The sequence below is a fragment of the Megalops cyprinoides genome, chromosome 12, assembly GCF_013368585.1.
Source record: "Megalops cyprinoides isolate fMegCyp1 chromosome 12, fMegCyp1.pri, whole genome shotgun sequence".
NCBI lineage: Eukaryota > Metazoa > Chordata > Actinopteri > Elopiformes > Megalopidae > Megalops > Megalops cyprinoides.
In genome coordinates this window covers 34,426,820-34,454,538 of record NC_050594.1, presented here as the reverse complement: position 1 = coordinate 34,454,538, position 27,719 = coordinate 34,426,820, and positions in this window count along the sequence as shown.

Here is a 27,719-nt window from a genome sequence, read left to right as displayed (position 1 = left end):
TTAATTGCATACACACACTAATATTTGACTGCCTGAAAAATCCTGAACATTTTGAACATTTTAACCTTTCACAAGCTAAGGGCGCCTGTGACCAGCTCTCCACCAGCACAGGACAATCCACCCCAGCCCACCGTGCAGTTACAGACAAGTAGGTGTGATATAACAAACTTTGTCAATTCATAAAAATGTTGCACACCAATCTCTCACAATAATGTTCTTGACTCCTATGTCCAGCACGACTGAAGGTGCCCTCCACAAAAATGCAAGCACGCCACTCATTTTCACCATAGATGCATGTAGATGCATCTTTCGCTCTAGTGCTCTCCCTGCTGGTTATGGTATTACACCCTCCACCCTAGGCTTCATGTTATACACAGCATGACAAGCACACTTTCCCCAGTGTTAACTGCACCAGATCTCATCCTACTAGTCCCTATACATGGAGCAGAAGCTATCTGGATCATTTATACACACAAGACAAGACAAAGAGAAGCACTGTATCTTTGTGTCACACTGCTGAGCTAAGACTGGCACACAAAAAATAAAATAAAAAGCATGAGTCACAATGCCTTTGTATTGCTCTTCCCTGGGTTTGTCGTTATGTAATGCTACCTCATCCTCCACCATCAACACCCCAGTTTCTGCAGCCAGGAAAGTCACTCAGCTTCATGAAACAGCAATCCGCCCACTCATCTTACAGATACAGTCCCTTCCAAAACAACTACTTCCCTTAACAGTACTGGGACATCTCCCCAGTTATGCCCTCTTCTGGCTTGCTGGTCTCAATTGTCTGCTTCATCAGATCCAGGTAACTCCCTCAGTATCAGCTAGCTTACCTGGTCACGTTTTCCCCTGTGCTCCAGCTTGCCTCCAGTTCTGCTATTGCCAATACAAAACACCAAACAGAACACTCTCAACATACAAAGGGGACCACTCCGCTGCCAATAATCACAAATTTGGATAGCGGGTTAGTTACCCCCCTAATCAACCTCTCTCTTTCCCTGGCTCTTACATCCAGCTAAATGAGATGTACCTGCACTTGTCAGCAGTCAGTGCAACCAAGGCCCCACCCCCTCTTCGTTCACCCAGGTAATCTCCCAGCCACTGTCCCTGACTGCAGCTTCTAATCACAGCATCTAAAAGCAAGGGGAAAAGGCCTTTAAAAACTCTGTGGTTCAGCAGAGAGAGGCAAGCTCTGGGATTATGTTTAACATGTTGTATGTTCAGAAATGCTTTTCTGCATAGCACTGTTGTAACGTGTGGTTATGTGGGTTACTGTCACCTTCCGGACAGCTTGGACCAGTCATTCTCCTCTTACTTCTGTCATTAACAAGGCATTTTCACACACAGAACTGCTGCGCCCTGGATGCTTTTTGTTTTTCCACCATTCTCTGTACACTCTAGAGACTGTTGCACGTGAAAATCCCCAGGAGATCAGCAGTTTCTGAGATATTCAAACCACCGCGTCTGGCACCAAAAATCATTCCACGGTCAAAGTCACTTAAATCAGATTTCCTACCCATTCTGATATTTGGTCTGAACAGCAACTGAACCTCTTGACGATGTCTTCGTGATTTTATGCATTGAGTTGCTGCCAGATGATTGGCTGATTAGATATTTGCATAAACGAGCAGGTGTACAGGTGTACCTAATAAAGTGGTCACTGAGTGTAGTGTCAGGTTGAGAAGTTTTTGGCAGAGAACGACTGGAAAAACAGGGTGTCTTGAAATAGTGATCTTAGCATTCTCAAACCCAGGCTGAACTCCACACCACTTCAGTTCCAGGCTAGAAAGTAAGCCCTCTTTTAATTTAATATCTGGAAGTGGAAAACAATATTTCAGAGAAGGTCTTTAACTTGAGCCTTGAGGATAATTAGCCTTTGGGGACAATATGGAATTAATAGATGGCATTTTTAAGACTGTCTCTCCAATCATACGTTTACAAAATTTTGAGTAATACTCTGTCTGTACCTGGTGGTAGGTATCCTGCCCCAAAGACTCCATGCCGGTAACTCCCTGACTTACCTAGGAGATTCTGATTCAGTGGTCATGCACAACACCTGAGACCTCTCTGAATGCCATCATCATGCCTCTCTGAGTGCTGCATCCATCTCTTGCATTGCTTTCTGCTATTCTGTTATACAAATTGGACATCTCCCACACAGGCAGTCAGTGAGGGACACCAACCCACAGCAGGCTGCAGGGGCTGAGGGAAAAGGATTGAAATGAATGACAGACAAAGTAAGTAAATAGGAGAAATCATACTTAAACATTTTAAGCCTAACATGTTTAATATGCTTAAACCAACATGTCCTTAGCATGTCTCTTCCAACAACAGCCTGGGTAGGGTGTTTACCCTCTGTCTGAATAAAGTACTGATCCTATTTTACACTATAATTAGTTAGAGAACCCTCGGTGCACATTCATAAGTCAGCAGGAAAATGAGGTTGATAAAAGAAATGAAGTGCGTGCACTAAACAGTGTTTTTCGGACTAGTGGTTTTAATCTAAAGCTACATTACGACATATAGTCCTCAGGTTTGCAATGTGGGCACACTGCCTGCTCCATAATAAGTTAATTAAATGAATTCAATTGAATAAAATGACTTGAAGGTTGGACGAGGGCACCGATGCATCTGGAAAGCCAATAAGGAAAGTTGCCATGGTAATGTGACAATATGGGTCGACACAGGGAGGGAGCGGCATTTCCCACTGCAGCCTTGCCGGGGTGATGCAATGATACAGCAACCTGCTGGGCCTCCAGGGGGAGCTTGCACACACCTCCCCCTCACAACCCCCCCAACAACACATACTCCCCGTCAGGAATGGCAGACTATTTCTAATATTCTCATCTGAAGCCTGATGCAACAATGCTGTACCATGCTGTGCTGTAGTGTCCTGAGCTGTCCATGCTATTCTGTGCTTGCTGTGCTGTGCTTTGCTTTGATGTGTTGTACTGTGCTGTGCTTTCCTGAGCTGTACCATGCTGTGCTGTGCTTGCTGTACTTTGCTTTGATATGTTGCACTGTGCTGTGCTGTGCTGTGCTGCGCTGCGCTGTCCTGCCCTGTCCTGTGCTGTGCTGTGTAGTTATGGTTAGGTGCAAAATGGTGCAGTACTATGCATATTCCAGTTTAGTGTTTAGTGTCAGGTCTAACAAGTTGTGTGGTGATAACCATGCTCCAAAATGAGATAATGTAATGATTAAACACTGATCAAAAAGTGAAAGCAACAGGTAATTCACCTCTTCACTCAGCATGCAGCAGGTGTTTCACATTATGTAAGGGACAAGTAAGAAACAAGAAGCTCTCCCTGCCATTAGGAGTAGTCCATGCATACTTTCCTCAGCACAGATTTCGCCTGACATGAGGCTGAATGGGCCAGGAGGGCCTGGTGCCGCTGGTAAGCAAGGCCTGTGCACTGCTGGAGAAACTAGGGCTCTGTCACACTCCAGCCTGAGCTGCTTGTTTCTCCCTTGCTGTCAGTGTGGGTGTGTCTTTTGTTTGTTTTTTTCCGTGTATGTGCTTTTGTTTTGTTTTCAGCCATCACCCCACCTCCTGTCCCGCCTATCTGTCCTGCTGCCATGCCCACCACCTGAAGCCCACCCTGCGCACCTGTTCCCTGTTCTCTCATCACCAGCCCATGTATATATACCCTGCTGTTTCCTTTGTTCTTTGCCTGTTCGTCTCAGCTTTGTTCCTGCTGTTTGATAGTTCAGATCTGTTTGGTTTTTGACTCTGCCTGTTCCTGACTCACTCTTTTTGCCTACTGTTTTATACTGTGTTTTCCTGTGGATTTTTTGGTGACTGATTTGGACTGGTTTGTTGTTGCGACTTTTGCCTGTATGTTTGGACCTGTAATTAAAGGATCTACTTTAACTGCCTGTTTTGTCTGCGCCTGGGTCCTTTCCCTGCCAACCCTGACAGGCTCAGGAAGCTTCACAGTGAGGCTGTGTTTTGTGTAGCTCCAGAGTCTTCAGACTTTGTGAGGTTGCTGACTTTTTTTCAGGTTGACCTTGTGGTGGTCAGATTTATTGGTTTCAATTATTATGTTATGTTTATTACATTATGTTTACAGTGAAAAAGAACCACAGCCAGCAGAGCCAGATTAGATTTGGTTTGCAAAATTTCACACATTTTTCAATAAGCATGTAACTTTTTATGGAAAATGTGGGGCTTTTTGAATACCTGTCACTTCTATTCTGTGGTTGTCCTTGACATGTGTGATTGAGGAATAAAATGTTTGACTTGCACACCCAGCTCAGCTGGTAACTGAGCCCAATGGCAGCTGATGGCCATCTCACTCTGCAACAGAGCTTTGCTGATTCACTTGATGTGCTGGTGAGACACCGCATCAGCAGTTTACTCGTATAATATTTGTACATTGAACTCATACATTTTCATTATTAATAGGAATTGACCAACCCAACTTCTACTTGTGTTTACTCACTGAAAGTCAAATACCCAAAGTTATGTTGCATTCTAGCTTTTTGTATCCCAATGAGTCATTTAAGTCCTTTTCTGTGCATACATACATATGACTGGCTACTTAAGTGAGTGTTGGAGTATGGCGCATAAAAATCAGGTAATGCTGTCTATGCTTTTTTTTTTCTTTTTTATTTGTGTTTTATTGGATCACTTTTTGTGCGATGTGTCATTTTTTCCCTAATTTACATTTGTTGATGCTATGGATTTTTCATGTTTTCAGTGATTTCGTTTGGCTTTAAATTGCCAAGAAGAGAATCACTTTTGACCACAAACAAAATGACCGACCATTCCACTATGGCTGCCCCCACCCATTTTGGGGTTCACTCTCCCCTTACTGGGAGACAGCGCCTGTCTGCTCATGACAGGTAATAAACGGGAGCAGTGAGACGCACTGCAACAGCATCTCAGGGGGCACCATTAAAGAGACGTTGAGGCACAGGGCTCATGCCGTCAGCCGCCGATCTACCAACGCATCCAATTTCACACACTAGGTAGCTGATAATGAACACATGTGCGCCGCTGACAAATGAGAAAAACTCAAATGACAGAACGGGAAAGGCATCAGCCCAGGTATCGCCGCGGCAGACTAATTCGTGAAATCTGTGGGAGCCAGGCGCGGGAAGGATCCAACGTGAGAGAGAGCTGCGGTGGGAGCGAGAATTAAATTTGCACATATTCCAAGTTTCAATGATGAAGTCCTTTTTTTTGAAAGAAATGCATTTATGTGAGAGGTTGTCGGAGAAACACTTTCCGAACTGTTGGCACCCACAACTCACAAAATTCAATTAAACACCCTCCGTCCAAAGTCGGACGGCAGCCTTAGAGGGTATGGTGCCAAGGCGATTCAGATGACGATCTCACCGCGCACGCTGATGGGAGGGACTCACAGATTCTGGTGTTCGCAGGCTGCAGAGGTTCTTCAGGGGCAGTGCTGAAGGATGCTGGCACCTTGGCGGTATTCTGTATCACATCTTTCAAATAAAGGTGACATTTATTCCATTAGGATTATGTTTTCAAATTCTATATTTCATACTGTATGTGTTGGCTTTGAATGACACCTGTTATTATTGAACGTCCCAATCATGAAACGAGGGATGAATGTCTGTTTTGTGTTCTTTGAGAAACAGTAGTTTTTGATTGTACTTATCAATGTGGTGACTGACAGCACACAGTTAATGTAAATTTGTCACCAGTTTCTGAACTCATTACATGTAAATTGCTGTTTTTAGGGAAACAGAGAGGAGAAAGGAAATAATGAAGTTTGGAGAAACTAGGCATGAAACCACACTCAAGGCACTAACTGTACCAAGGCAGCCCAATACAGGCTGTCTGAAGCATTCCTTGTCACGGTAGGTTAGGCCATCAGAATGAAGGATTGCAAACATGAACACAATGAATGATTTGTATCAGCACTCCTTGATCTTGATCTAAAATTCATCCAATGTGCTTTTTTTATTCCTTCTGTTTCAGCCAAACACAGCACTGGTATTTGGAGCATTCAACAACATGAAATCCTGTGACTACAGACTGTAGTTATAGTTGTATAGTTATAGCTAAATAAATTGTGTCTGTCTACACACAGTCAATGAGAGCCAGCCAACTTCCCTATACAGAGTGTTGCAATGAGTAAGACACATACTCTGTTATAAATACTTAAGCACTATGATATACAGAGACAAGTGTGTAATATGTAACAGAGTCAAAAATTAATATAGTTTAGTGTGTATTTCACCAAATTTACTCTCAGTACACACTGGTTAAACTACATGTTTGCTGAGGACCCCTGCTGGCTGAGCTGGTGCGACTGACGTGTAGCAGTAAAACAGTGACCTCCCGTGACCTACTTGTCAGACATTTTACGCTGTCTGCGAAGTGGGTTACGAGGCCGACGTTTGGATAGATTTTAATATTAATTATAGAATGTTTTGTTCTTTATTTCAATTTCTGCTTGTTTATAGTGGTCTACTAGCCGAACAGAATGTAGATGATGCAATCAATTTAAAAAAATAAAAGGACAGTAGGGCTAGCTGGCTAATTACATTAGCTAGCTAGCCGGATAATCTCTAGTTATGCTAAGTGGCTAATAGCCCTGGAGTGATGTGATTTTTTCTATTATTGTTTTATAGGGTACACGAACGTCGCAACAGCTCTTGTTGCGTGTATTTTACTTCTTTTATTCAGGTACGCAGATTTTGTTTATTTACAACTAGAGCTGGGCGATTTTCCCTGTTTTCTCAATAACAGGGTTTTCTCAATTGCTGCAAACAATTGATCTCAAGTATGAACTGCCTAGCTGAAAGTATTTTGCGGATGTAGTAGGCCTACTGCCCCGTCTGTATACTGCTACACGCGAACGAATACTGGAGAAGTTGGAAAAAGCATTGCGTTATGCTACCACAACCAGGGTTGGGAGGGTTACTTTTAACATGTATTCCACTACAGATTACAGAATACTTGCCCTAAAATGTAATTTGTAACGTATTCTGTTAATTACTCAAGGTAAGTAATGTAATCTAAATACTTTGGATTACTTTCTGAAAACTAGCTACGTTTACATGCACACATTTTTTTCATTCAGAATGAAATCATTTCGATTGATGATCCCGAATGTAGTCCTACTGTTTACGTGAAAGCGATCGGATAGTTTGTGAGCTTTTACATGTCACAATCATACAATTGGAATTAGGCATGTAACGATGCACTCGAGTCATGATTTGATACGAATCATGATTTTAAGTTCACGATACGATTTTCTCACGATTTTCTTAACAAAATGAGCTGCGGACAAATTATGACCAAAAAATGTTCCTTTATTTATATAAACTGTGCAAAACACCATTTGTGTCCTCTTATCAAAAGTGCAACTGAAATCGTCTCATCTCATTAACTGAAACTTATATTAAATTACAAAAAAATTAAAAAATAATAAAAAATGTTCCTTTATATAAACTGTGCAAAACACCATTTGTGTCCTCTTATCAAAAGTGAAACTGAAATTGACTTATCTTATTAACAGAAATAATCTTACATAAGAAATAATAATTATAAATTATAACTGGATTTTGAAACAAATCCCACATCAAAATAACTAAATAAAAACAAAATAAAATCTCTTCAAGTAAGTAAACTAAAACTTGCTTGTGCAGCTTGGAATTTACATGTTTTTCTTAAGGAAAATCAACATGTCAACATTCTCAGGCAGAAGCTGAGATCTCTGCGAAGTTACAATGTCCCCTGCAGTTGAAAAAACTCTTTCACTTCGAATTTTCACGCAATTGAATCGATTTTTAACCGATTCGCGATGCATTGTTACATTCCTAATCGGAATAGATAGTCTAGCTAGCCAACTAATGTTAGTTCTAGAGTGGACTGGTGGCTACACTATACCTACTGCTTCGGGTTGCTTTATAGGATATTGAATAGAAACAGCAACCTCTGACTTTAACCTGAAAAGCAGCCAGCAAATTGAACACAAAAATCTAGCCTACAACCGTAATCCAAATGTATGAGTACTGTGTGTCAGGTGGGAGGGAGAGGTGACTTAGGCTACCAGAGATGTTTTCCTCTGAGACAGAACTCTCCGTGTCTTAGGCGAGCTGAGCCCAACATCAACACCTTGTTGGGCTGCAGTAGCCAGCGGCTGTTGTCCCATAATTTTCTCCATTATGCCAAAATTGCAAAGTTGGTAGTGTGGTGGAAAATTTTTGATAAAGTGTATATCCCATATGTAAATTATGAGTAGTGCCACTTTCACCCTCCCCCCAGAGAAAAGCGGAGCTTGACGTGGTACGATTAAGCTTGTTACATGGTGGAAATAAGTTATTGCCAGCAAACATCATAAGCATTGCCAACAGATGTTAGCTTTTGATTTTAACCACAGTTATTCATGGTCTACGCTTATTGTATCTTTTTTGCCTTCACTTCTCCTATTGGTTCATAATCTACACTTATTGTATCTTCTCTCCCTTCACTTCTCCTGTTGGTTTACGGTCTACGCTTATTGTATCCTTTTTCTCTGACTCATAATCATGCCACCTTTGCTTATTGTATCTTCTCCCCCTGACATGCCCCTACAGCGTGTCAGCATTTTTTGCCTCCTTTTAACATAGGCATCCCATTTTAGTTTTATATTTTCTTTTAGGAGTCATACAGCTAGAAAATAAGAGCTGATTGCCTGCTTTGGCCTAGCTGACATCTACTAGCAAATGCTTGCGAACTGTATGTGGATTTACTGCAGTTTGTCATAGTTGCCCATCATAGTAGTGCTGAGCCAATGGCCCCCCTTTGCGGGGTTTAATTCTTCTTTGTCTTGCTCTCGCGGCCCATCTCCTGGGCCGTGTCCAGACGGGGCCTAGTTCTTACATTAACCCTTTGCTTTAAGGCCTAACCTTGTAGCTTATGGCACATAGATATCTGTGTGCCTTCTTACAGTCTGCAGCACCGCGGTCTGGCTAACTGAGTTACTTAACCTTTTTTATTATTTAAATGTGGGCCTGGAAATAATGGTAATATTCCAGGCATATATGCTGTTTATTATTTAATTATGTTTAAAAATCATATAGGTGTGGAGTGGAAATAATGGGAAATTTCAGAAGTGTTATGTTTAAAAATAATATACAATTAATGACTATGGAGTTTATGGGACTTTCCAGGTGGGGTAAATGTAACAGCTTAAAAATTAAATAATGGTGTATTAAAATGGAAAATGGGATGATCTTGAAGGAGGAGCCTGGGAGGAGTTGGAAATTGTGGTCTGGGATAGGAGGAGTGAGAAAAGGCATAAAGGATGGATGTAGGCTGAGGGGAAGGCGGAGTGATTGGGGAGTGTTTGTGAATGTATACACATCGCATATACACCTGTTGCTCCGCGGACCAACCTGGTTTACTGTATGTGATTGATCACCATATGCAATAAACCAAACAACCATGATTACATCAGACTCTGTGAGGACTTATTATTTTCTGGAAGGCATCAAAATGTGGAGGAAGACCCTCTGTCCATTTGGCCCAGACCAGGGGGATATCCACCACAGTAGGGGTTTGCCCCACTTTTGTTTTGGTCAGATTTTGCCTTATAATACCCACTCTTCAGCCCCTTCCAGCGGTTCTTAATTTGGTCAACAGACCTGTTTACCCCGCTTCATTAAGCTTCTCCCAAACTTGCTTAAACAGCTCATTGTTGCGGGATTTGCGCCCATCTAGTTGCTCGACTATTCTTAATTCTTTGAGAATGTTTAACATTAGTGATGTGCAGTTCGTGAACGAACAAATCCTTTTGAACGAATCTTTGAGGTGAACTGAGTGTACTGAATCCCTAGTCTAAAAGATTCATTCCCTTCTCTTTGCAAACATGGAAAGAGAAAGGAATATAGCAGCTGGCATAGCAACTATAACTCTCCCTCCAGTGGATATTAGATATGCGTCTGTCCACGAAGCAGCCTATCACAAAACTGTATCAGCAGTACGTTCATGACAACAACTAGCCAATGGCTGAAATGAACTCTCGAAGCACCTCCCACTGGCCATCTCGTCACAGCTGACGATGCGGGACAATGCAAAAAGATCCAGTGACTACGAGGACTCTAAACTCCACCTATTGTTACTGTTAAGTTCCTCAGTTCACCATTTCGTACTGACTCATAGGAACTGTGAGTTGTCAGTTCAGCAGTTCGTTCGGACTGAAAGGAACTGTGAGTCCTCATTTCATTCAGACTCAAAGGAATTGTGGGTCCTCAGGTCACCAGTTCGTTCGGACTCCAAAGATTCACTGACTATGAAGACCTGGTGACTACGTGTTGCCAGAATCGCTAGTTCTCAGTATAGCAGGCTTGGGCTACATCCGCCATTGACTGTGATGATGCAAAAGGAATCAGAGCGCTTCCGTGACATTATTATAGGAATTAAAAATATTATTAAATATTATTTTGCTCATCTACCTGCAATATTATTTTATATTTATATTTTTAGCAGTAGCATATTTTAGGTGCGCACAATGTATCGCAGTTCTTGTTTATCACAACTGCGATTTTACGTAGGCTACGATGTATTTAATGTTGACCTCACATTTCCAACGTGAATGAAGTCCTTATTAATAAATACTGACAAATCAACATAGTAGGCTACAAAAAAAAAAAAAAAAAATGTGATGCATAAGCCTATGCATCACATTTATAGCGTACTATGTCTACATTAACAACAAATAAAAATACGACATCACTGACTAGGCCTACAAGTATATTAAAATATTTGGGCTGGGTTAGTTCAAAACTTGTAAAACGAAGTTTTCGCTTCGGATATAAGTGTGGCTGTTTTTTCATCAGTGCTTTTTTAGTTTTAGCAAATGACATGTACTTAGGCTATTATACGCGTTAAAATGTGGGGTTCTATTACCTCCCTAAAGACGAAGTATACTTTGCGGCTGCGTGATTGTTTGAATAGCATGGTGCAGTTTCACGTAATGAACGTTACGATTTAATTGTTAATTTCATTGACATTTGGTTTCACACGTGCTGTTTTGCCACAGAGAAGGCTAATAATGGACATGTTTGGAACAATGTAGAGTAACTTTTAAAATGCAATAAAACTATTTACAGATTTGTGTATGCCACCCGACCGGATATGAAAATGAACGAATCAGTGAGTCAAAGATTCGAATCATTTTATTGAACTGAACGAAAGGAACCCAATCACTAAAAAGAATCGTTTTGGACACCACTATTTAACATAGTTTTATTTTAACTCTGTCTTGCATAGTAAAACGTCAATACGTCATTACTTCGCATAATGAACATGCACAGAAAGTTCCAAGTGCAGAAGGCAATCCGATTGAGCCTCTACATGACTAATGTTAAAGCCATAGATAAGAATTTAATATTTGTCTTATTTCTGTATTATTCTTGTTGAATATTTCATTGAAGTCATATTAATGTCAGTTTATATTAACAATAAGACGTAATTTGAAGCCCCTAATTTGATAGAGTTTGGGATGACCCTATATGTGCGAAAAAGACGCAAATTCACGGGCAGTTTTAGTTAGAAGAAATGTGAATGGAAGGAAGGACCGTTGAAGCACGGAGCAACACAGTTTTTTGACCGTGCTTGTTGATGTTGTGAAACCTTTTTATTTCAAGAAGATTCTGGAAAATGTTTTACTTGTGTTTATAGATGTATGTAGTGTGTGGATTGTGTGTCTAGATTGTGTTTCATAGACGATCTGGCAACTTGGATAACGTCAGACAAACATTCAAAACGAAAACTTATAGATCCGCATATGAAGATTATTCATAATAAAGTTTGCAATGCAAATTACGGGAGTTTCCCGGGAGAAACACCTGCGCACATCTTTTGACCACAGCTTTTGAACCATTGCAATGAAAAGCAAATACATTATTTTGTGTTTTATTTTTCATACAAAGTGGGATGTAATGTCAGTCTTATGTTGGAGACAATGAAGAAATTTGCTGTGATTTCAAAACCGGATTACTCGACAACGCTTTGTCGCACAGGGAAACACTAGTCACTGGAAATGGTAAGTTCTGCTGTTTATTTTGATTTGCGGTATGGCGTCAGATATTTGTCAAAAGTTTCGAGCGTATAAAACATTTTCGCGAGCGCAGAAAACATGCTCGCCTCTGGCGTCAGATTTATGTCAAAAGTCGCGAGCGCAGAAAATATTCTCGCGAGCGTGTAAAACATTCTCGCGCACAAAGCAGCCACCACGCGCGAGAGCATTTCTGCTTGGCGAGCGCTGGAGGGCATACGCGCTCGCGCGAAGTTGAATTCTGCGCGAATCGACCTGAGTTTTGACAATTTGGGGGCGGAAACCAAGGGAGGCACTGGCCCTCTTATGATTGGTCACTTTCAACGCAGTCGCACCCACACGACCTCCTTGAACCTTGATTGACAGCTTCCGTTAACTGAACGACAGGCAGACGCTGTTTGGCCAGAGGCTTGTTATTTTACCTTTACATTTGTTCATTTAGCAGACACTTTTATCCAAAGCGACGTACAAAAGTACAAATAGTGGGCAAACAGCAGGCACAAGGGCAAGGTGTGTACAGGTCATACAATGCAGATAGTGCTGAAACTGAGCGCAAGGTCAGTGTAGCGAGACAGAACTAATCTGATCTGAGGTTACATATCAAATACAGTCACTGGGACAATAAAGTGCTGCTATACTACCTAGGCAAAACGTGCTACAAATAAAACGTAACTTGCTACAATTACGAGCCAAGAATCTTAGATTTACAAGGTCAAATGGCAATAGGGTGTCAGTTCAGGTAGAGTCTGAAGTGTCTTCAGCCCACGTCCGAAATTGCAAACAACTGAGAAATGTCATACATTTCAAACAACTGAGTCCTGACAAGTTCGGAGTTGAAGACACAGTGGACAGAACAATGGCGGCGATACATGAAGATTTATATGTAAGTGATACTGATAGATGGCTTCGTCTAACAACCCAGCAATTTACTTACTCTGAAATTTGGCTGGAACATGTAAATAGCTAACGTTAGCTAATCAACGTTAGCTATGCTTCCCCTATCATTTAGCCGATTGCATGCAATAGACGTTAGAAGTAACGTTAACGTAAGTAAATTGCTGGGTTAGACGAAGCCAGCTAGCAGTATCACTTACATGTAAATCTTCAGGTGTTACCGCCATTTTTCCGTCCACTGTGTCTTCAACTCCGATCTTGTTGTCAGGACTCAGTTGTTTGAAACCACAAGCCTCTTGCCAAACAGTGTCTGCCTGTCGTTTAGTTAACGGTAGCTGTCAATCAAGATTCAAGGAGGTCGTGTGGGTGTGGTTGCGTTGAAAATGACCAATCATAAGAGTGCCAGTGACTCCCCTTGGTTTCCGCCCCCAAATTGTCAAAACTCAGGTCGATTCGCGCGAGCAGAATTCAACTTCGAGAGCAGAGTTAACCCGCGCGAGCGTGTATGCCCTCCAGCGCTCGCCAAGCAGAAATTCTCTCGCGCGTGGTGGCTGCTTTGTGCGCGAGAATGTTTTCTGCGCTCGCGACTTTTGACTTAAATGTGACGCCATAATGCGGTACGTTGTGAAGCGATAGGGACTTCGTGACTTATTCAACCGAGACGCAGGAGTGTGAAAATGGGTGAAGAAATTAGTACAGATATTACTTTGCAGAAGTTTGATCTGTCTTAATAACGTGATTACTTCAGTGTGTACAACTATGTTACCAGCATCATAAAGCTCTGGTTCCGCTCTTTCTGGTGATATGTGTTCCATATTTATGCAGTGCGAGCAGGGTTGGGAGGGTTGATTTTAATATGTATTCCACTACAGATTACAGAATAGGCTACTTGCCCTAAAATGTAATTTGTAACGTAGGCCTATTCTGTTAGATTACTTAAGGCAAATAACGTAATCTAAATACTTTGGATTACTTTCTGAACACTGTGTTTTAATTTTTAAAAGTATGTAAGTAAAAGTGTGAATGTGGCATATAGCCTACTGGTTGGGTGATTCCTATGAACTGTCCAAGTGATGTCAAAATGTAGCCTAAGTGGCTAAACTTGAGCTATGAAGGTTTTAAAAGGATTTGCACCAGTATAATTCTCATTACCGATATGTTTTATGATGAAGGGAAAAGACTAATTAAAAGGTCTATTTTACTGAACCTTTCACGTTTAGACAAACAGGTGCATGAAATGATCACAACAGTACATTAAAAGTTGTTTTCAAAATATTTTAATAGACTTACTCGAAAGAGCAAGATGGAATCCGAAGAACGTTCTTAACGGTTTTTTAAAGAATGTTCATCCGACTAAAGCTATGTTCACCTTTACATGCACACATTCGGATTGAAATCATTCCGATTTATGATTCCGAATGTACTGTTACATGAAAGCGATCGGATAGTTTGTGCGTGTTTACATGTCACAAGCGTGCAATCGGAATAGACTGACATGCGCAAGATCCCGCATCCAGCATTCCCGCGTAGCCGTCTTCAAATATGGACGTGCCGCGTAGGCTACTATAGCCAAACTCTTCTCAGTTCTATTCTTAATTCTAATAAAGTAACAATTCGAACGAAACCTCCTCTTTGTACAAATATTAAATGAGAGAAGGCAAGCACGGGACATTTTGTGCTGGGATACCGTCCTGTACAAAACAATACCTTTGCTGCCCATTCTGTCCGCCAAAACAATACGGATGTGGATGAAAGTCCGAAGCAAGGACTGGTGGGACAAAGTTGTCCTACATGCATTTACAGATGTGGAATGGAGAGACAACTTCAGGATGACACGACAGTCATTCATGAAGGTATGCTCAATGACGGAGGGGTACATGGCACCAAAGGAGGTTACAAGAGTTCCCATTCCCATCACAATGCGAGTTGCAATTGTGCTATACAAACTGGATAGCTGTGCAGAATACGTCCACGAGTACATCACATATAGGCTACAGGAAAAATGCTAGTTTGGTGGTGGAGGGAGCCATTGAAAAGTGATACTGTCCGGCGGTGACGGCTGCAGGAAATAAGGCGGAGCAGGCAAGCCTCCTCCGTCTCTGACGTTGTCTCATTATTTTTATAAAACGTGCGCCGCGGCTCCACATTGCCATGCTGTCCTAAATAAGCAAGCCCATTTCACTACCCTCCCATTTGGTTTGTTTAGTCAACTACTTCTACTTCCGGGCGCAATGTCATTACCAATGTGGATAAGATCGAAAATGAGGATTGCCACCCGGACACACAGATCGGATCCGATCACTTGTGTAGCAATATATAGGCCTATTGCGGACAGTCAATCAGGAAGACTGGATTCTGATCGGATATGCAAAAAATTGGATTTGGACTGACAGTGTGAACATAGCATAAGGTTCTGAATGGTTATTTTTAGAATGTTCACTTAGCATTGTTGTGGCTAACATTTTGGCACCCCCATGTTAAGTCTATGGGCATTTCATCGCAGTTTCTTAATTGTAGGCTAAATGTTAATTCAAAAACTGTACATTACACGAAAACACGAGTTAGAAAAGGCACGAGCCACCCTAAATACATTGCGAGTGAGAAAGGAGTAGCTTAACAATTTAATGTATAATATGCGTAGTGTAAAATTGTTGGAGTAATTGCAGGTTTGAACATGTGGAATTTCACTTGTTTTGTCACTGTATCTACTCGTTAGCTAGTTAGCTTTAATACTATAACTACTAGTCTACTAGCTAGCTGAATAGCTAATCCAGTGCAGCCAAACTATGTAGCTAGCTAGCGATCAATATTATCTTAAATAATGAAAAAGAGAACTTACTTCAAGATGCTTCTTCAGGTTAGAGGTTGACTCTTTCGAAGCGGATAGCAGTTTCGTTGCTGGCAAACACAGCTTGTATTTTACTGTTATGTTGTGACCTTTGCCAAATTTGAAAGTTAAATGGTCCCAGTATTTCCATGACATAAACACGTTGCGCTGGTTGCTTTCTGTCTCACTCTCCATTCTACTGTCTTGTGAGTCAGGCAGGCTGCGTGCTTTTTTCTTCTTTTTTTCATGAGGGGCATATGGGAGATACACCCCGGAGTTGCCTAGCTATCATTGGATAGATTTTCCAACTGAATAAACATTAAATGAAAAAAGAAATTAAATGAAAAATCCAATGTAATCCCTTCAGTAATCTAAATATTTTTAAAAAGTAACTGTAATTTGATTACCATCAATTTAAATGGTAACTGTAACATAATACAGTTACTCATATCTTGTATTTTAAATATGTAACGCCGTTACATGTATTCCGTTACTCCCCAACCCTGATGTTCTCTAAATTAATTTGCATTGTGGATATAGTCTTCTTATGTGACTTTATGCCCCTTAGAATTTTTGGGTGAAACAGACAAGATTTAGCTCTTTTTCAAGAAAAGTGGCAGCAGTGTAGAAGCTTCTTTTTCAAGAAACGTGGCAGCAGTGTAGAAGTGTTGAAGTGAGTGAATAAGTGAGTGTCATTTTCAATAACCATAACACAGAGCCAGCCCTGACCAATTTGGTGCCCTAGGCATGATTTCAGCCGGTGCCCCTTGCAATGCAGCCAGTTCCACCACCAATCATTGTGTTCATACTCTCACACAGAAACTGCATAGCTTTATGTCTTTGAGATTTTCTTTATTTTAGAAACAAAAAAACAGTATTAAAGAAACAAGTGACATAAAACGAATAAATACAACATAAATAAGGCACTGCACAAAATACGATATTAAATTACGATATTAAAAAAACCAGTGCAGACATAAAAATGTTTATAAATATAATATAAATAAGAGTATTGCACAAAAAAACTATATTACAGAAACCTCAGTGCAGTATTTGCAAGGTGCTGAGGTGGAGGGGACAGGAGAACTTGACGCTGCATCAGTGGAAGGTGCTACGGTGGAGAAAGTGTCTGCAGGTGGCCCAGGACTTGCAGAGGTGGGATTAAAATATTTCAAAAGTACATTTGAAGAGAGAAGAGGAGTAGACCATCGGGTGTTACATTATATTAATGAAAAAGGTGCTGATGGTGAAACCCAGCCAATAATAGCACCTAAGCCACATTATAGCATATAACATTCTAAACAAAAACAGCAACAGTAATTACACCTAGCATTCATGCACAAAACATGTATTCAATGAGCACTTCTCTCACATGATGCATGCTGTTTGCTATACATATAAGACTAATGTTACGGGCGTGCACGAGAGGTAAGCCAGGAGGCAAACTGTGCTAAAAGCATTCGTGATCTAGGGTGAAACCTCCCATGCCACACCCTAACATTCCCTGCACGCCTCCCTCAACTGCGTCACAGTTCAATTATCCTGGGCTTGAAATGGCAGCCAACAAAGATATAGGTGCTTATCAGGTCGAGACACCTCACTGCCCATGACACGATCTCTCTTGTGTCCCCGGCCAGCTCCAGCGTGCAATCCTCAATTTGGCCCGGGCCAGCTCAGTCTGTGTTTCTTCCGTTTGCTCAGTGTGTTGTTTTCTAAAAGCCAGCTGCAGTCCTCTCCTTTAGGGCGTGCACCATCAACCCCCTGCGTGGTTGGTCTTCAGGTTGTGGGCTTTCACGTCTTCTGTTGCACAGTGCGGTGCACAAGCAGAATTTCCAACTCTCAGCCCCAAGGCGGCCATCACCAAACATCTTTGAGATCCATGAGACCCAACCAAACAATTAAAGGGACAGGTACACCTTTACCATGACTCAATCTCAAACCCAAGGATAATTACTATTATGAGGATATCTTCCTGCAGCTGACCACTAAATAAATATTCATGGATCTTTATTAATTTTTATTTTAAACAAATTTAAACAAATTCCATCCTAGACTTAAGGATGTGATCCTGAATGTGTGCACAGGATCCCGGTGACGACTGTGGCCATAACACTAATCAAAAATGAAAATGCAAAGGCTTGCAACTATTAATTACAAAAGGGGATGGAAAAGGACTATTACATGCAGGGCTAATGTTGGCTAACTAGACTAAGATGTCAATAAAAATGTATGCCTGGTTTCTTGAGGCAGACAGTGGATGGTTTGTGCAGACACACTTAAAAGAAAAAGTGTATTTCTTAAAAAAATATTTTGTAGGTTATTCCCCAAACACCTGAATAGTCTTTCCAGCTTTCCCTAATGAATTTAAGGTGGGAGTAACTGACGTTAACTCAGTTAATTAAATTAACGAACGTTACTATCGAAAGTAAGCTAGTAACACTCTGCTCCAACGATAACTACTATGCAATAGATAAACTATTCATTCATCACATTACCTCTGTCTGCTTCCCATTTTTCCTCCTCTTCTCTTCTTTTTCTTCCCTGGGCACCAGAGGGCTTTTTAATATGATATATCTATTTGAATTAGGCTACTGATGTTAATCATATCACATTTCACGGTCAGTGTCACTCACTAGTTCAGATAACTCGCCCATCCCCCACAATCAGGTAAGTCTAATTAAGAGCGGTTGATGCTGCAGGAAACCCAGAAAATAGGACCTATTTAATAGGCTATGTAGTTATGTTGTTGTGGGCTTTCTTGTAATATTTTGAAATAACAGTATTAAAATAGTATTAGTAAAAAGTAGTAAAAGTTAAAAAATTTGATTTTTTTTCTTCTGATTTAGTCAACTTTTAAAATAACCCCCCCAAAGTCTTTGAATATATATGTCAAATTGCAGAAAATTGCGTAATTTTTTTTTTTCTGGGGAAGGTCCCCCACTCTAATTGTGCCCCCCCCATGTCCCCCGCTCTAATTGTGCCCCCCCCCATGTCCCCCGCTCTAATTGTGCCCCCCCATGTCCCCCGCTCTAATTGTGCCCCCCCCATGTCCCCCGCTCTAATTGTGCCCCCCCCCATGTCCCCCGCTCTAATTGTGCCCCCCCCTTGTCCCCCGCTCTAATTGTGCCCCTCCCCATGTCCCCCGCTCTAATTGTGCCCCTCCCCATGTCCCCCGCTCTAATTGTGCCCCCCCCCCATGTCCCCTGCTCTAATTGTGCCCCCCCCCCATGTCCCCCGCTCTAATTGTGCCCCCTCCCCAGAATTTTGGCTTGCATGATGTCCCTGTTCCCAGGATTGTAGTTTGTCTAGGTAGGTCTTGGCAAAGATCAGTCTTGCCTTGTTTTTCTTCTATGGGCGAAGGCCAAGCAGTGGCCTACTTGGCCTTCGCCCATAAAGCTCCGCTCAGTTTAGTGTGCAGCATAAAGTACAGGTTGAAACCATCACTCCAGATTGCTCCAGGTCAGCCTTAAGCTCTGTGGATGTTTTGCATGATGTTTTTTCCACAGTTCGCACCAACTTCTGAGGACTTCTCTGATAAATCTTCCTCTTTCCACCTCGTCCTGGGAGGTTCTTGACAGTTCCATGAGCAGCAAACTTCTTAATAACATTGCAAACTGTTGAAAGAGGGATGTCAAGGTCTTTGGAGATAGCCTTGTACACTTTAGAATTCTTGTGTTTTGTGATAATAGCATTTCTGATGCTCACAGACAACTCTCTTGTCTTCACCACTGTGAAAAGGGAACAGGGAATGAAGGTGGCCTTGTTAAGCATTAAAGCCTTCATTCATTGGTTAATTCAAATTATGTGAACACTGACAATTTATCACAGGTGAGTCTAATTTCACTGCAATGACAATCTGCTTCTTTTCAATCTGACTTGAATTCTTCAAAAGAGTGTCAATAATTGTATCCATGGCAATGTTTCTGTTTTTACACTTTTTTGACCACAGCTGTTTTACTAGACACTTTTTAGGAGATATTGTACATTTTGTACTTAAAATACAGGGGTGCCAATAATGTTGACCAGAACTGTATATATACAGTAAATTATGCTATCATTGCAAGTCATGAACACATTTCAAGAACAAGATGATCATTGCATATCACAAAAACAGTTTTTTTTAATTGGACAATGATGATGACACACACAGTGAACAGCAGACACTCTACAATTTATAAATCATTTAATTAAGAGGAAAACCAAAGGTAATTCCTGTGAAACAAATGCAAGGGTCCTGTCTGTCTTCTGAACTTGCAGAAACTTTTTTGGGGGCCAATTGGGGAATTCTGTGCCCTCAGTTAAAAACTAAAATACACAAGTAAGTAAAACTGAGTACCAACTGAGTTTGCCAGATAGATTAGCCAGCTGGTTGAATTCATTAATTTGGTTGGCTACCTCAAAACTCATGCTTTCCTGCAGTATTGACATCTCCTCTCACTCCTGATGAAGCAGTGGAGCAATTTCTCAGGATCCAGCTCACTCGTGGGCTGCATATGAATGTGGAGGAAGAGCAGGTGAATGAGACACTTTTCTGGCATTGTTGACCGAAGGAAGGACTTAATGAAGTGCACCTCTCCCTGTCCTTCCAGCACAGGAGACTCAGGAGCATTGACAGCTGGGTGGATAGCCTTGACATGTTGTACATCTCCAATGTACATTTCAACAATATCTTTTACTGGAAGAAAAAGACATTGATTGCCGTTGTGAGCAACTTCTCAGTTCTGATCAGACAACACAGGCAGTACCGGCTGAATCTTCGAGTTCAGAGGTGAGCAAGTCGAAAGCTTCTAAGACCTGGCTTCTGTAAAACTCCTCTGGACTCCTCCACTGATACGGAGGCAGTGTGGATGCCTGAATGAGGTTGTTGGGCATAGGGGTGGGCGATCTGATGATTTTGTATCATGATCGATCTTGAAAATGTCCACGATCTACTTTTCAAGCGAATTGTAGAGAGCGTGACCTTTTATGTCCCCCTAGTAATGTTTCCAAACCTTCACATAAAACGTCGATGGCCAGTAATAGTCGTGGATCCACGCCACATTCACAAACCAACAGAATGATTGCCGACTAGATGGCTGTGCTGATTGGCCAAATTATATCACGTGTCTCTGTATAAAGGTGTCTTTCATGCGTGACAATTCAAGGTGAGCTAGCAGCATGGCGGATGAGGGGCTAGTGCCGAAAAAGGACTCGACGTCAGTAGTGTGGCAGTGGTTCGGCTATGCACAGTCAGGTATTTCTCAAAGCAAAGTTATCTATAAACTTTGTCGGGCAACGGTCGGCACTTCTGGAGGTAATACAGTCATGCGCCGCTTAACGTCCATTCGCACAATGTACGTTCGCATATACATCCGTAGTCCCATAAGGTTATAATAAGGTTTAAAAATCCCGATCGCAGAACGGGATGTAGCGGACATAACTGGTTCTTAGTGAAGGCAGCGCTTCCCGCACACAACACGTGTATCTCATGTCTCATGGAAATAAAGCGATTGCGCTGCCAGGCGTATAATGGTACAGTACATAGTATACCACGTACTGCATATAGTAGGTGTTCGCAGAACGTCCAAAGCACATAACGTCCTATTTCACAGAACGTATCGTGGACATTAAGCAACGCATGGCTGGTACGACAAATCTATTCAACCGCCTTAGAAGAAAGCATCCGAAGGAACATGCCGAGAGTGTTTCACTCAGGTCGGTACAATCCCACTCACCTGTATCTTATGAGGTTCCGAAACATAAACAGTTATCATTGACTGACGCATTAGAGCAGCCGAAAAAATATGATAAAAGCAGCAAACGATGGAAAAAGGTGACTGAGGCGGTCACATGCTATCTGGTTAAGGATATGGTGCCGTTCAAAGCTGTGGACAACATGGGATTTAAGACACTGATGCACACTTTAGATGCACGGTATGATCTGCCAAGTCGCAAATATTTTCCCCATATGTATAGCGAATGCCGACAGATGATTGCTTCACAAATAAAGCACGGCGATATTTTTGCAACGACGAGTGACTTTTGTGTTTACATTCAACTACTTTTTCTATTTGAGTTCCGAGTACTTGAAAAGTCTGTTATTTTATGGTTATTATGTTATCTATTGGCTGCTGATTACAACTTGAAGTTGAAACTGTGAAACTGAATGTTTATTTTTCTTAGAATGTTCTAGTGTGAAAGTATCAGAATTTGAAATGTGCACTTTTGTGTTGTTTACATTTCACTACACCCTTTTTAGTTTACATTTTACTACATTTTTTTCTACTTGAGTTCTGAGTACGTGAAGAATCTGTGTTATTTAATGGTTGTGTTATGTGTTGACTGTTGACTACAGCTTTGTTTAATATTTAAAATAAAGTTTAACTCATTTTGAAAACAGTGTCTTTAATGCAATATTGTGTTTTTAATGGTGCAAACAGATAAGTCAATAGGCTTGTTCGAGTCTGGATATTCTCGACAGTACATTTCAAAATTGGGAAGAAAGATCGCAATTCAGATCATGGATCTTGATTGTGTGTTAAAAAGATCGTGATATGATTGATGATAAGATGACCTAGTTGGTCATTTTCAAAGACATCATGAAAGGACTCTGGAGACCTCATATTGAGACAATGGGACTAGAGCATCTGCATAGCTGAGTGAACAGTTTCAGAGGAGATATCTTTGGACTGTAGGACGTGCCTTACCTACTTAGCTGAGGAGAACAGATGAAGTGACATTTTTAATCGTAGGAAATGTCAAACTGTGAAATTGGTGCCTTCAGCCCTACAGCCTCTAGGTTTCCACCCAAGTGGCTTATTTTGTCCAAGGTGTCAAAGACAGCCTCATAGTTATCAGGGACGGATTTGATTGCTGTTGTTCGGCACATCCAAATACGTTTTGGGCCTCCAGCAGCAGGAGGATGAGATGCAGAGAGGCATGGATGGTGTCAAAGATTGTGAGAAATGAAGGCAGTAATTTGTGGAGGTCACGGACCAGACTAAATTCCCCCGTAGTTATTCCAGTTTGTGGTTGCTTCTTGGAGTATCAAAGTTAGACTGTGATTCATGCAGCAAACACAGATGGCTTTGGGATTTTGATCCTTTCTTCTATTTGCCACCTCTGACATCTGTCTCTGGAGGATGGATGCAAAGTCATATATCTGGCCCCTCATATGATTGATGTGAAGTCCAATCTTAAGTCTTAGGTGATTGTGCTTGTGATAGACACTGCATCTGTTTTAGGCCTATAACGTGCTCATCCGAGACCCACCTCACAGCTTCATGTTGTTCCCTGCAATATCTCTTGTCTCATCCACAATGATACAGCACTTTTCAGCATCTATGATAGTGGACAGCAGTGTGCTGAGGGACACCCTGGACATGTGCTGGAATAGCTCTGTTATTGTCTCATGAGACAGAAATATACCATGTGCCATGAAACTTTTGAGGATGGGGTTTTTCCTTGCCACTATCTCAACAACTTGACAGAAATTGCTCTGTCTTCATGCAGATAGTGGAGTTACTCCAGAACAGCCACATTTCCTTTCCTGGTTAGCAACATGTTGCTGCACCAGCTGAACATTGATACATATCTTTTTCAGGTAAGCAAGTCTTTCATGCAGAGATTCTTTGTGAATATAACTGTCTTTGTGTTTATCAAGAATCAAGGGCATTTCCCCAATTGTACTGTTGTCATGTTGTTCCTCTCCACATTAAGGGACTTAGTTTCTTTGTTACTGCAAAATGCAAACTGCAAACACTACACAGCATGCATTATTTGTTTTGCAGAGAATGAGTCACTGTCTCTACATTTGAACTGTAGAGTAATTGTCCTTTTTTGTGATCAAATGTTTTATAATTTCTCAAAAACTTAACATTACATTACTGGCTCAGTTTGACAGCATGGAATAAAAGAAAAAGATGAAAAGTGAGAAAAAAGGGGGCGGGGTCATGGACATGGAAAATAATATTAGAAAGGGGGGAAGAAAAGAAAAGAATAATTGTGTCAGGAACGGGGATCGGGACACAAGCGCGGACCACCGGGTAAACGGAGCCAAGCGTTTAATGACAATCAGCGGGCAGTTCGTCGTACAGGGACAGGCAGGGTTCAAAAACACGGGGAAGCAGTCCGGGGGCAGATCCAGGATCGGAAGTCGGGGCGGGCAGAGTCGGTAACCAGGCGGGCGAAGAGTGTCAGACAGGTTGAAGTCGGCGGGCGAAGGACGAAGTCGGGAGACAGGCAGGATTTCGGCAAACGGCAATCAGAATTCAGGTTTTACTAGAGCGGGGACGAGACAGGAAGAAACTTACTGAAACGAACTAGCAACAAGACAGAGACACGCAGGGAAGATATAAGGCTGGGGTAACGAGGAGATGGGAAGCAGGTGAGCAGGCAGGCAGGTGCAGGCAATGAGGGAATCAGGTGGGCGGGGCAGGAACACAAGGAAAACAAAAGCACAAGGACAGGGAAAACAAAAACACTGTGGCTTAAGGGGGCGGAGCCCTGACAAATTGTCCTTGATTGGATTAAAAGGCAAACAAATATTGTACTTTCTGAGTATTATTTTTGCTGATATTATGTATTTATTATATGCACAGAAACTGGAACGACACAGAAATGCAGCTGAAAACACTGATGGCTATTTCTACTCTGCAGGTTTTTAATAAACGCCTGCAATGACACACATCAAGTTTTTATGCCAAAAACTCACAGCACCATTGCTAATAGTACTGACAACTGACATTACTCACTGAATACATAACACTGAGTCTGAGCACTGTATAACCTTAAGCTGCTAATACTGTACCTGCAAACACAATGGTCTTTCTGATTACTGTAAACCCTGAAAGTGGGGGGGACCAAATATCCCCTGCCCCCCATTACATCATCAGTGGCCAGAACCTTATTGCTTTTCATGTCACAATATCAAAGGGCAAAGAAGACTATTTCAAAGGGCAAAGACACAATTTTCCTTTGACATCTTTCAGTGCATCTCTATGATGTAGTCTTGCAGCTTCTTAAGGACCATAGTTACAACCTCTGTTTCTCTGTCTTTCAACTAATGGGTATTTACACAATGTTTTCCACATTTCACAGTCAATATTTCTCTTGTTTTTCAGATACAGTTGGGTATCTGTGCACCAAGGATAGCCTCTTTGTGACATGCTGTATCTTGTCAGTCATCCTTGTAACTGACATTTCATATACATAACTGTATAACACTGCACAACAATGCAGTGAACAGAATGCATTTGGTTGAACTGTAGGTATTGTTTGAAAATCTCTAAATCTTAATGTGTTATTGGAGATAGCTAAAGCAAAAATGATCTTCTCAAAGACTAAAGCCTGGATCTGGTTGAATCCACAGACTGCCCCTTTGCCTATGTGATTTTCCTCACCACTCTGGAAACTCTCGAAAACAAGATTTATAAGCTTGACTTTGTTAGAGAGATACAGGAGAGCAGGCTTGAAGAGCACTCTGTTTGATAAAATGATTTTAAATATTAAAAATAAATCACAATAGACTGCTTCACATCTGAGGCAGGCTTCTTTAAAATTATTCACATAAAAGGAATACACTTGTTTTCTTGGTAATAGAATAAGATAAATACAAGGGAAAATGTCAATTTATTTTTTCTGTAAACATACATATGTATGCATAAAAGAATCACACACTTTGTGTATCACTGTCAGGGAGAGCGTTCACCCACACTGAATTGCTTGTATGAGGATTCTTGTTGCACCAGTTGCTACTTTTTTTCCATAACTGAGCTCATTTCATTTAATTGCATCTAAATAGGTAAATTGTCAATTGTCTCATTGTAATTGTCATTGTGTTTCAGAGCCAGCACTAGTTAATGAGCCTCACCTGCCTAATTGGAGGGATAGTAAATACAGGTGTGTGGCTGCAGAGCAGAGAGATTACTTCTAGCAGTCTGACTGTGTGTTCAAGGCTGGCTCTGTTTGTTTCTTTCTTTTTTAAATAAAATTATTGTGTTTTTGTAAGTCATACTCTTCCTGTATATTTTATGAGATGTGTCAGCCAGCAAAAAACAAACAAATGAACAAAAAAAAATTCTTTTCTGCTTTGCATGTTACTAAAGTGAACCCTATGAAAAGACACTGCCAAAGCGTCATTGAAATTGAGCACTCAGCCATGTTAGCAGGTGGAAAGCATGGTATAATGAGACATTAATGGATAAATCTGGTACATCTAAATGTAGCTCATGTGATACTAATTGCATGTTGTGTTACTGTCTACATCATTGCAAACCTTGCAATCAGCATCTTACCAACACAGCTATAGCTGGTCTGTTATTTAAAGTGCAATGATTAAAGCATAATTAATCCATCAAGTACTTTTTTCATGTCGTCCATTAAGAGCACTTGACACAGATGTGAAGAATGTTGAAATACATATCCAAGGCAAACATCAAACATTTTTTGAAACTCCACTTCAAATAATGACATGTAAATGTTTGTTCAAAATCAATTTTACATCGAATTCAAAGAAATGAAATTCCAAACAACTTATCCAAAGAAATTAACATCTAAGAAATGTATCCATTAAAAACAGTTGGAATTCAAAACAATATCCATTTATTTTAGTCTGACTGGATCACATAGATATACTTTGCACCATAAAATCTGCATTCAAAAATGTATAAAAGGAAGCCTGGGAAATCTCTGTGTAGGTTTGTAGATCAAAATGAAAGATATGAAATCTGATCTATACACAGAGGAAAACCTGTCAACATATAAAACATGTTGCCAATGTATACTAATTTTATGTGTAGCTTGAAGCGCATAGCATGTGTTACTTGCATTGCTTAACTCATTAGGGATGTCCACTGACAACTTAAACTGTATGTGGCTCTATTATAAACCACTCCTTATGGTGAAAACCCTTTTAATAAGCTGTACGTACAGTCTTAATTATTTGAAATCACCAATATGAAAACATAATCAGGAATTTGCTGCTGAAGGTTTGAGAATGAAAAGCTGTGCACCAATGAATATGATAACAAAATGATCAGGGGAAGGTGAGAGAGAGAGAGGAGGGGAGGGGATGACAAGGTAGCCAAACAGATTATTTGCTGGGAATAAACTGCCTTTAATTTAAAAACTGGAATGCCACTCATGCTGTTTTATTTATGCTTCCAGGTTGGAAAACTGCTGCCAATTATAGTTTGCAATGCTCAAAGTACAGAAAGAGTTTAGCATTATCTTAGTTATAGAACTTGAGAAAGTGATATATGATGGCAAGATGTATAATTTAGAGCTGTATCACTATTTTATCAGGGTCAATCCAATATATTTACATTTACATTTACATTTATTCATTTAGCAGACGCTTTTATCCAAAGCGACTTACATAGGTTACAGTTCTTTACGAGGTTATCCATTTATACAGCTGATATATATATATATATATATATATATATATATATATATATATATATATATATATATATATATATAAACACAAGAGATTTAAGGCAATATGCTTATGTAACATTAATGGCATCAAAAACTCCTTACTTTTGATATCACAAAAAGTTAAAAAAGTCTCAAAAGAGATTATTTTTTCCAGTGTGTGTGATTAAGACAGACCCCTCTCTCCTTAGATGCTCACTGAATTTTGAATTCCGTTTGTGTTTCCCTCCCTGTGAAGACTAAAGATAGCGCCCCGCCCCCCACCAATGCAACCATAATGGACATGAAAGGAGAAGTTCTTCAGTCCTCTAAGGATTGTCCATGTCTGGAGCATAAGGAACCTTCTTTTATCAAAAGAGGAGGAACTGTTCCGATGTGCTTCTCTGAAAAAACACACAAAGCTTTTGCAGCTGGCTCAATGGGTTTTAGCATTTCCCAAAGTATTGTGCTGTTTTGGTATGAAATAATGAAAGAAAAGGGCTTTTAATTACACTTTCATGACCTATGGAAGTATTTGTCCATCTGCGGAATTTGACATCCTTGTCTGTCGCCGACTC